The sequence below is a fragment of the Giraffa tippelskirchi genome, chromosome 2 (genome assembly GCF_054371585.1).
Source record: "Giraffa tippelskirchi isolate mGirTip1 chromosome 2, T2T-mGirTip1v1.2.pri, whole genome shotgun sequence".
Classification (NCBI taxonomy): domain Eukaryota; kingdom Metazoa; phylum Chordata; class Mammalia; order Artiodactyla; family Giraffidae; genus Giraffa; species Giraffa tippelskirchi.
In genome coordinates, this window is record NC_137276.1 from 37,237,515 (window position 1) to 37,248,815 (window position 11,301).

Here is an 11,301-nt window from a genome sequence, read left to right on the forward strand (position 1 = left end):
ACTTTGGACACCTGATGAGAAGAGTTGACCCACTGGAAAAGACCTTGATGCTGGCAAAGATTAAGGGCAGGAGGAGAAGGGGGCGACAGAGGATGAGATGGTTGGATGGCATCACCAACTTGATGGACATGAGTTTGAGCAAATTCCGGACAATAGTGAAGGATAGGTAAGCCTGTGTGCTGCAGTCCATGGGGTCACAAAGAGTCAGACCCAACTTAGTGACTGAACAACAGGTTCTTCATCTTAACTCAGACTATTACCATGCATTCTTACCTATTTTGGATAAATGCAGGCAAAGGTACTACAGGTGTTAGAAACACAAACTGAACCTAAAGCAAGCTTTGGACATCAGCTGTTAAAAACTTTCTCTGAAAATGAGTGTGTGTAGGTGAGATTGTGTGTTGGGGGCTGACTATATCACTGGGAGTTCTGTAAATTAACGGTGTGCAGAATACCACATTTACTAGCAGTAAATAATAAAAACATGCAGTTTGAAACTTGAGAATATATTACTTAAATTCAACAGCAAGTGCTTAGGACTTAGACCAATAAAAAGATTTTGGAGGAGAAGTATTTTCTCACTGATGTTGTTTAGAACTGTCAGCACATGGTGGTAATCAAAAGCAGGCTGACCTTCTGTCAGCTGTATTATCATTCTTTAATTCTCTGAAGAAAATGGTCCTGCTTACTGTCTGCATCTGTGCGTACAGCTCCCAACACACTGCCCCTGGTGCAACCCTCCCTAGACCCCACCCTGAACCAAAATATTGGAACCTCTTGGGAGGACGGCCCAGGAGTATATTTGTAAAAATTCTCACACTTGATTCTGATGTTCAGTCAGGTTTGGGAACCACTGATATGGGAACCACAGAGACAAATATCTACAACGACTCAAAGTCAAGGGAGGAGGCTGGGATGTCTGAGGAGATGATCAAGTCTCTGACTTCTAGAGACCCCTTCCCCAGACACACTGAGGGCGGTTGGACTACCATTGAGAACATGGTAAGCCTGTAAAAAGGACTTCCAAGGGTAACTATAGAAGGATACTGTCATGAAAGATCCTTAGCAGATAGCCATTTACATGTAAAAAATGAGGAAGCATATCCTTTTATTAAATGGTAGGAAAAAAGACTTTTTTTTTCTACTATGTTTCTTTGTAGCAATTTTTTTTCAACTGTTCACCTTCCTTATTAGTCCCTTTGGTCCTTCCCTTGACCATCTCCAAAGATCCAGTTCACAAAAAGTCAGCTGTTGAATCTCAATGCACATAAATAGCTGATCAACCCTCTCTCAAGGGAGAAAAGGTTCTGCTGATAAGACCATAGTTCCTCAAGATCTGCTGTGTGAGAGAACAAGACACCTTCTTTACTAGTGTTTGTTGATTCCTTTCTATGTTCCCATCTCTGATTAATCCCCTTTTGATCATCATATATTTAAAAATTTTCCATAGTTCTCATTACAATCAAGTCTAATTGTCTGCAAGCCTTTCTCTCTATGGTAAGTGAGCACCTCTCTGATTAAAATAATTCTCTGAGAGCCATCTTATGCCCTTCACTCCCAGATTCACAGCCAGTCACATCACTGTTGCTTTCAGGTAAGAAGAAAAAGTCAATTTTCTCTTGGTTGAAGTCACCTGGAAATTCAGTATCTCACAAATATAAAAAACTGAGCATTGTCTTTCTGTAGTAAGCACATTTCTGAAATGGATGGAGGCATTTCTGCAATGTCCTCAAGACTTGTTGGATGTCAGACCAGGTTCACGCTGGGACTTAACATGTTTATAACTGCTGCAACTTAATGATTTACCACCAGGTGGTCTATCAGATCTTAAAGGGAACTGAACAAGAAGTATTAGAATTAACTATGTATAGTGTTTATGGTTTCTTTTGACTGGTTTAGCATTACATAGAATATATAATGGTGTAGCTTATGATACAGCAAGATGAAGGGAAGGGAGGGAGGAATTTTCAAGTAAATCTAAAGTGGAGAAATTTAAATACATTCATTCACATATTGAACAGTTAATTAATATTTATTGAGCACCCACCATTTGCCAGGACCTGTGCTAAATCCTGCATGTGTGCACGTTAAGTCGCTTCAGTCATGTCCGACTCTGTGCGACCCTACAGATTGTAGCCTGCCAGGCTCCTCTGTCCGTGGGATTCTCCAGGCAAGAATTCCGAAGTGGTTTGCTATGCCCTCCTCCAGGGGATCTGCCCAACTCAGAGATCAAACTCACATCTCTTACATCTCCTGCATTTCCAGGTAGGCTCTTTACCACTAGTGCCACCTGGAAAGCCCTGCAGATGCAGTAAATGATCTCGTGGAGCTAACAATCCTGAGGACAAGATGAAATGATAATGACACAAATAAGTAACTGTAATTGGGAAACGTGCTATGAAAGAGAAGAACAGGATACTATGAAAACATGAAAGAGGAAGGACTGATCTAATCTAGGAGAGTTGGGAAGGACTGGAGACAACATCCCTAAGGTAGAGATGTATGAGTTGAGACCTGAAGGATGTGTACACGCTAACTTGGAAAGAGATTGGAAAGAGTATTTCTTGTAGAGGGAATAGCATGTGCAAAGACTCAGAGGAGGAGCAGGAGCACAGCAAACTGAGAGAAGTGCAAGACCAGTATTGGTTAAGGGCATCAATCCAGAGACTTAGATGGATAATGAGAGTGCTGAAAAGCAAATCATAACATCCCCAGCTGGTGCTAGATGGAGGAGTTACTGTTAGGTTCATGTGTATAGAATTTAGTTACCTTTTCAACAAAGAAAAAGTCAATATTCTAGTCCATGGGATGGTAAAGCTTTTAGATAAGCTAACAATTCCGATAGCTAGGAGTTCATCTATTCCATCTCATACAATTTTAATAACTTTGAAATAAATATTTCTCCTGCAAATGGGAGTGCCTAAAATCTTCTTGATGGATGAATGTCAGTTAGAGAATTAGGTTATCCTTGTTAAGAAGTGCTTTCTTCCTTTATTCTATGTCCCTTGGAGTTCTTCCCAGTCATCAGAGCCATTCTAAAAGTTCTAGTTTGCCTGAGAAGGATATGCATCATTTGTGATTAAAAGACAAAGGACACAAAGTTTAGATTCCCAAACCACTGTTGGTCTCACTGGATTTTCTTTCCTTTTTTTTTCTTGTTTTCAGTTGAATAATACCATCCCCAATTCAGTTGTTTTCCAACCCACCCATATCCTTTTTGCTCCAATTCTTCTTGTGTCAAATCTCCCTAGACTGACCCATGCACTCTCCAGTTTCAATTTTCATTGTTCTTATCCTATGGTAAGAATGGGTAACAGTCTGTTTCATACAATTGTGTCTAGTTGTATCCATACGTGCATTCTTGAGGTATGAGAGCATATAATTATGTGCAAATATATAAGCACTGCTGTACATAGGTGTCCATACACGTGTCAACAAATAGATACATGTGTAAATGTCCTCTGATTGTAACACTGCAGGGCTGCACTGTCCAATATGGGTAATCACTAGCCACACTTGCCTGCTTAAAGTAACTAAAATTAATCAGTACCACTGTTAATTTAGCCACATTTTAAGTGTTCAATAGCCAGACAAGGCTAGTGGCTATCATATTAAATGGAACAAATACACAGCATTCCCATCACCAAAAAGCCTATTGGATAGTGCGGTTGCCGGGTAGGGGTAGTGGGGGAGCAGGGAGTTACCCTTAGTATGCACCTCAGATTCCTTAATACGGCTACAGAATCTAGACCTACCCCTTCCTGACCTCGTTACTATCTCTCCCCATACTAGAATACCCTTCTCAGCATGACCAATTTCAACGTCACTTCCTCAGGCAGTTCTCTGTGATCGGGAGGCTTCCCAGCGTGCACCCTCTTCTTGCTCTATATTGAAAATAATACTTAACAGAAACCTCTTGCTTTTTAAATGACACCTCATTCTCTGCTAGAATATAGGCTCCTGTGAGGCCAGCGATGTGTCACTGTGTCTATCCTGCTTAACTTCTGCTGTGCTGGACAGGCAGCTGGCACTTAGTGAATATGTGTTCAGTAAATAAATGTCTGGTTCGCACACAGCCTTGAAGATGGGAGTGTAAGTGACTGCATACAAAACCACAGTATATGTTGGGGCAGCTCTCTGTTGCATCTGGATGCAACCAGTGTGCGTGAGAAGCAGACATGAATAGAGAGCATGAGGAAGGGGAAGATGAGCAGATGAAGAATCAGAGCGACAGAGATAGAATTTCCTTGGACACAGGGCAGAGTCTTAGCAATCACCCCTGCTTGGTCTCCTCACCAACCAGGGAGGTGGGGATGGGAGTTAGGAGCCAGAGTTCGCATGGAGGACGCACACAGAGCATGTCCACCTAGCTCCCATAAAGGCACAGCCTCTGAGGCCCTGCCCAGGGGAGGCGAGAGCTTGGTAGGATTGTCCACAGAGAAGTTTTCATTTCTCCACTTTACTCTCTCACAAACTTTTAAGCTCATACCCAAACCTGGTTCTTAGAAATTCATGAAAATCTCCTGTCCTCATCTATCTTTCAGTTCAATTCACTTCAGTTCATTTCAGTCGCTCAGTCGTGTCCGACTCTTTGAGACCCCATGCCAGGCCTCCCTGTCCATCACCAATTTCCGGAGTTCACCCAAACTCATGTCCACTGAGTCGGTGATGCCATCCAACCATCTCATCCTCTGTCATCCCCTTCTCCTCGTGCCCTCAATCTTTCCCACCATCAGGGTCTTTTCAAATGAGTCAGCTCTTCACATCAGGTGGCCAAAGTATTGGAGTTTCAGCTTCAACATCAGTCCTTCCAATGAACACCCAGGATTGAGCTCCTTTAGGATGGACTGGTTGGTCTCCTTGAGGTTCAAGGGACTCTCAAAAGTCTTCTCCAATACCACAGTTCAAAACCATCAATTTTTCTGTGCTCAGCTTTCTTTATAGTCCAACTCTCACATCCATACATGACTACTGGAAAAACCATCGCCTTGCTCAAAATTCTCCAAGCCAGGCTTCAGCAATATGTGAACCGTGAACTTCCAGATGTTCAAGCTGGTTTTAGAAAAGGCCGAGGAACCAGAGGTCAAATTGCCAACATCCACTGGATCATCGAAAAAGCAAGAGAGTTCCAGAAAAACATCTATTTCTGCTTTATTGACTATGCCAAAGCCTTTGACTGTGTGGATCATAATAAACTGTGGAAAATTCTTACAGAGATGGGCATACCAGACCACCTGACCTGCCTCTTGAGAAACCTGTATGCAGGTCAGTAAGCAACAGTTAGAACGGGACATGGAACAACAGACTGGTTCCAAATAGGAAAAGGAGTACATCAAGGCTGTATATTGTCACCCTGCTTATTTAACTTATATGCAGAGTACATCATGAGAAACGCTGGGCTGGAGGAAGCACAAGCTGGAATCAAGATTGCCGGGAGAAATATCAATAACCTCAGATATGCAGTTGACACCATCCTTATGGAAGAAAGTGAAGAAGAACTAAAGAGCCTCTTGATGAAAGTGAAAGAGGAGAGTGAAAAAGTTGGCTTAAAGCTCAACGTTCAGAAAATTAAGATCATGGCATCTGGTCCCATCACTTCATGGCAAATAGATGGGGAAACAGTGGAAACAGTGTCAGACTATTTTTTGGGGGGGTGGGGCTCCAAAATCACTGCAGGTGGTGATTGCAGCTATGAAATTAAAAGACACTTACTCCTTGGTAGGAAGGTTATGACCAACCTAGATAGCATATTTAAAAGCAGAGACATTACTTTGCCAACAAAGGTCCGTCTAGTCAAGGCTATGGTTTTTCCAGTGGTCATGTATGGATGTGAGAGTTGGACTATAAAGAAAGCTGAGTGCCGAAGAATTGATGCTTTTGAACTGTGGTGTTGGAGAAGACTCTTGAGAATCCCTTGGACTGCAAGGAGATCCAACCAGTCCATCCTAAAGGAGATCAGTCCTGGGTGTTCATTTGAAGGACTGGTGTTGAAGCTGAAACTCCAGTACTTTGGCCACCTCATGCGAAGAGTTGACTCATAGGAAAAGACCCTAATGCTGGGTAGGATTGAGGGCAGAAGGAGAAGGGGACGACAGAGGATGAGATGGTTGGATGGCATCACCGACTCGATGGACATGGGTTTGGGTGAACTCCAGAAATTGGTGATGAACAGGGAGGCCTGGCGTGCTGTGATTCATGGGGTCGCAAAGAGTCGGACACGAATGAGCGACTGAACTGAACTGAACTGACTAGATGGACCTTTGATGGCAAAATAATGTCTCTGTTTTTTCATATGCTGTCTAGGTTCATCATATCTTTTCTTCCAAGGAGTAAGCGTCTTTTAATCTCATGGCTGCAATCACCATCTGCAGTGATTTAGAGCCCCAAAAAATAAAAGCCACTGTTTCCCCATCTATTTGCCATGAAGTGATTAGCACCCCTAAATTCTTTATAGTTTCTGTCTCTTGTCCTGTGTCTGTCACTCTAGGCCCTGGGTCCCCTCTCTCCTCTCCACGTGTAGTTCTACACAGGCTCCAGAGGAGTCCCACAAGCACCCTAAGGATGGAGTTTTGTGTTCTATCTTAATGACTTTTCTCATGAGGGTCAGGTTTTTTCCCATTTTATTTTTCCACAGGAAGTGAGGGAGAAATAAGGAGCTGAGTGGACAAAGGTAGAAAGAGAATGTTGTGACCTCCAGACATTCATAATTTTTATCCCATCACTTGTAAATTGAAGTGTCTAAATTAAATTCCATAGAGTTCTTCTATGGAATACCTTTTTAGCTTCAATATTCTTAAAAAAAAAATGAGCTAAAGGATTCTGTTCAGATACTTGGGGGCTAGCTTAAGCAAGTATACACAATTTTTTTCTTATTCTTACTGTGCTGTAACAGTATAAAGTAAATAATGAGGACTTATAAAATTGGTGCCTTTTCAGGGTGCCAGCCAGTCCATGTAAAATGGATGAGATACCATTTTATATCAACAAATTAAGGGGAAAATTTGCCTCATACAAAGCCTGGCGCACAGCAGGGCTCAATGAGGGAGTTCAGCACAAGCTAGAATCCAGAGCAGTGGTTCTCAAGCCCCCTACACAGTGGAAGTACATAGGGCACTTGAAAAAATATCATTCTCTGGTTCCCAGCCTCAGAAACTCTGATGTAATTGGTCTCCGGTATGGCTGGGGCCGTGCGTATTTGAAAGCCCACTGGGGTTTCTGCTGCACAGTCAAGATTTAGAAATACACCATGGTCTAGAGGGAAACTGAGTCCTTCTCTCCAATTTTCCTTCAGATCTTTATAATGATGCTGCACCATCTTTGGCTTAGCCCTGGGATTGGAACGTCTGGGGCTAATTGGTTTGAGATAAAAATTTAATTATGGAATTTTTCTACTAGATGTAGTCTGCTAGATGTTTACATAGTGGTGTCTGTATGTGTATGTGTGTGTGTGTGTGCCTTTTGAAATTTCATGTCCTCAGCAGTGTCCTCATGCTTAGAAATTTGGGAGCTTTCTTTCAAGTAATGTTGTTATTTTATATCCAAAGTCAGAGTCAAAATAGCAGTAATTATTAGCGTTTATCAGCAAGCAGAATATGGCAACCGGTACAGAAAGGCTGGCCTGATAATCTTCAGCGATACCTTTATTTTCACATATCTGCTAGGTTCAAGATTAGTTTATTAATTCTGCCGCAGGTTAAGGGAATAGAGGCAGCTGGTAATCATTTATTCATTTGTATTTTCATTCAACAGCCATCTGCTGAATGCCTTCTACATGCCAAATCTTAGTTAGGGTTGAGGATACAATGGTGAATAAAATTACACAGCCGCTGCCTTAGTCCAGTGGGAGACAGAGAAGAGGAAATGGGCACTTGCTATCTGTCTGAATGTGCAATGAGGTGAGGGTCCAGGTTGCTGGGAGAGACGAGGTTAGGACATCTGGCTTAGATGTGATTGGCAGGCTGTGGGGGTGGTGATGGGGAAAGCCTTCTGGAAAAAATTACTTTGGGGAGAGTGGCAGCCATGGAATAATCCACTTGGATTTCCCTTTAAGAAAGAACTTGCCCTTCGGCTACTGAGAGTGCAGTAATCTGAGGGTGTCTAGCTGTTAACGCTGTCAGGATTTGCCCTCACTTTCAAGTGAGGCCATGCTCTTTGAGGCTGGGGAACAGTGTTGTCTCTCCTCTGTGTCATTGAGCATAGAGGGACCTGAACAGTAGCAGGGAAAGGAGAACAACGAGGTAAGAGGGGGACGGTAGGCTGAATCACAGAGCACCTTGGAGGCCATTATGGGAACACTGGTTTCTACTCAAGGTGATAAAGGATAGAGAAGGGCATTCAGTGGGCAGGGACATGAGCTGAGATTGATGCTATCTTTAGCCCCTCCCTTTGCTACATCCCACTTCCTACCCTTCAGACAATGATACCCAGCCCTCCTGAGGCCTGGCATCCAGCAAAGTGATACACCTTCTGGCTGATTCCTAGTCCAACAGCTTCGAGCAGCCTCTCTGTAGTGAGAGTTCTGAAGAAGCTGTAGATTTCATCTCTGACTTAAGAGAGTTATATCTTCATGGATGCAACCAAGTGCATTGTGTCTCATAGTGTAGAGGTTCTCAAGCATCAAGGCCAGGAAGGATGCTGTGGGAAAGCCCAGTCTTCTACGGTGACAGGTGAAATCAGTGGTTCTGTTTCTTGGAAAAGGAGCCAACATTCCTTCTTGTCTTCAAGTACAATTGCCTTCTCTGATTTGTCCCATTTGGTGATCAGTGAACTTGGCAGGCAGGTGGCCCTGGAGAGGTCCTGGGTGCATGATCCCAAATTTGGAGCATCGTGTTTATTCCCCATTTTCTGCCTTCTGTAGAGTTGCAAGTAGAGTTGAGCTAAGCCCAGTGGTAAAGGCTCAGGTGAAAACGAAACTATGTAGGAGAAAATTAATTCCTCCTTGGGCAAATGATTTTTCTCTTTAGAGATAAGAAAGATGTATGTTTGTTTGCTTTCCTTCTGTTAATTATCCTTCCTAGGATTTCTTTCCCTTAGGTGAGCATTTTATATATATATATAAATAATATATCTCAGTCATGTTCGACTCTTTGTGACCCTATGGACTGGAGCCCACCAGGCTCCTCTGTCCACAGAATTCTCCAGGCAAGAATATTGGGGTGGGTAGCCATTCCCTTCTTCCTGACTCAGGGATCGAACCCAGGTCTCCTACATTACAGGCAGATTCTGAGCCACCAGGGAACTGTCTTGAGAAGTCTCAGGACCTGGTAGCTTCTTGTTCAATTTCAGGCACCACACCAGGCCTGGATGTCCTTGCAAACTCACTTTCTAATAGATTTCTTGGCAACCAAAATAACTATTTTCAATACTACCTGGTCCCAGGAAAATGCCAGTGTCAGGAAGATAAATACTGTTGTAGTCTATGGTTCTCTTTTCTACCCAAGTTTGGTGTTAACCTGGTCTTGACCATTCTTGGCCCCAAATGATATGATGAGGACAATGATCATGAACATTACCGTCATCAGAAAAATTGTCAGAAACGACAGTTCATAAATACTAGCATTGAATAAACATAAAAATATTTGGCATCACTAATAATTATAGAGGAAAAAGGAGAAAGAATGTAGGGTAGACAAAACAACAAAATTGAAAACAACCAAAAAATGGCTTACAACAGGCAATTGGTTAAAATCTGAAGACAACGCTGCATCTTAAAAATTTCTGTTTATTAAATAGTTTTTTTAACTGGCATCATAAAATGCTCACAGGACACAAAACTATATATACAAAAATGTTCTTAACTTTTAAAATAAAAGCATTTACAAAGAAGAAAATACCCAAAAAAGCCAACAATATTTGTTTTGGGGTGGTATAATTATGGATAATTTTTTAATTTCCTCAAAATGTTTTTCTGTGATTCCTAATTTTCTAGAATAAACAAATAGTCAGAAAAACGAAACAAAAAGAAATTTTAAGAAAAAAATAAATAAGAGGGGTATTAAAATTATACTACTCCACTTTTTTTCCTACAGTGTGATTTTCACACACAAAAAGAGTTTTGAGAAAATACTTTTAGGAAGTCAACTAATGTTGACGTTGGCCTTTCTTTGCAAGAGTATGATGTGATGGCAATAAAGCATTTTTCATGAAGCTGGGATTTAAATTGTTAGACAGTCTCAGTTAACCTCAGGGTCAGTTCCACAGTTTAATCATGCTGTCTCTTTTGGCCACCAAGGGTAGAAGCATGTGGGCACAAGCACTGCCATTTCTTAATTAGTGCAAGTAGGCACATTTAAGGAACACAAAGCCACTCGCTTCTCAGCCCTTCACCACTTTCAGCAGGAATGGGAGGAAAAAAAACAGGGAAACCTGAAGAAACAGTTAAAATGATAGAAAAGAAAGGAGAGACGAATGGGTGAGGAGGGAGCCTTAGGAAAGCTTGTGATGCGCACTGACATTTACTAAGTTCTTCCTCAATCCTAAGTACTTTACCTAGAAGATTCCATTCATTTTTATAGAACCCTTTGAAGGAGGTAATATTACCTCCACTTCACAGATGAAGACATTGAGATTCATTCAAAAACTATTAATAACTTGGCCAAGATTATATGTGCTTGTAAATAGTGAGGCTGAGATTGAAACTACCTTCCTAAATCATTCTGAGAATAAGTGTAGATGTGTATGTTTGCATGTGAGAGCTCAGTGAACATACCTTTGCCAATCTTGGAGTTTTTCCCATCCAGTCACCTGGAACTTGGAGACATGAACTGACTCATCTGCAGCCACGGAGACAGCACGAGAACACAAATGACCTGATTATCAGTCCAGTTAAATAAACTGTAATTTAAATTCAAACTGGCCAGGCAGAAGCTTTGAAGTAAGAGTGGAGGCTTCAGTTGCTGGCAGGCATTACAGGAGAAAAGAGTTATGAAAAGCAAGTATGGAAGCTAACGCCTATGAAGAGCAGGTTCAGGAAGAACTTTTGGGTGTGCTGACCACGAAGCATCAACATCTCCTTGGTGGCACCCAGGGAACCAAAGATCCCCACTTTCTCAGGATCTAGGAGTGGTTCCTGAGGGAGGCAGATCAGATGGTGTAACTGCCTCTGGTCGAGAAGAGTTGAGAGCAAGTCTTCAGCATTTGGAGAGAAACAGCAGCAAGTAGGATCGTAGAGAAAAGTCACTCTACTTTTCTAGAGAAAAGCCAGACCAAAAAGTACCTGGGATCAGAAAGGACAGATTCTAAAACTTCCTAGTCCTGACCCAGGCTTCCTTGAGATGTGTCCCAATATTGCTCACACTGTTG

General features: G+C 42.1%; 1 long non-coding RNA gene across 1 annotated transcript in view; it reads right to left on the minus strand.

Annotated features, from left to right (window-relative positions):
* The window catches only part of LOC145531835 (uncharacterized), a 163,749-nt gene that overhangs the window by 60,638 nt on the left and 91,810 nt on the right, over nt 1–11,301 (minus strand). The gene's annotated exons all lie outside the window — the stretch shown is intronic.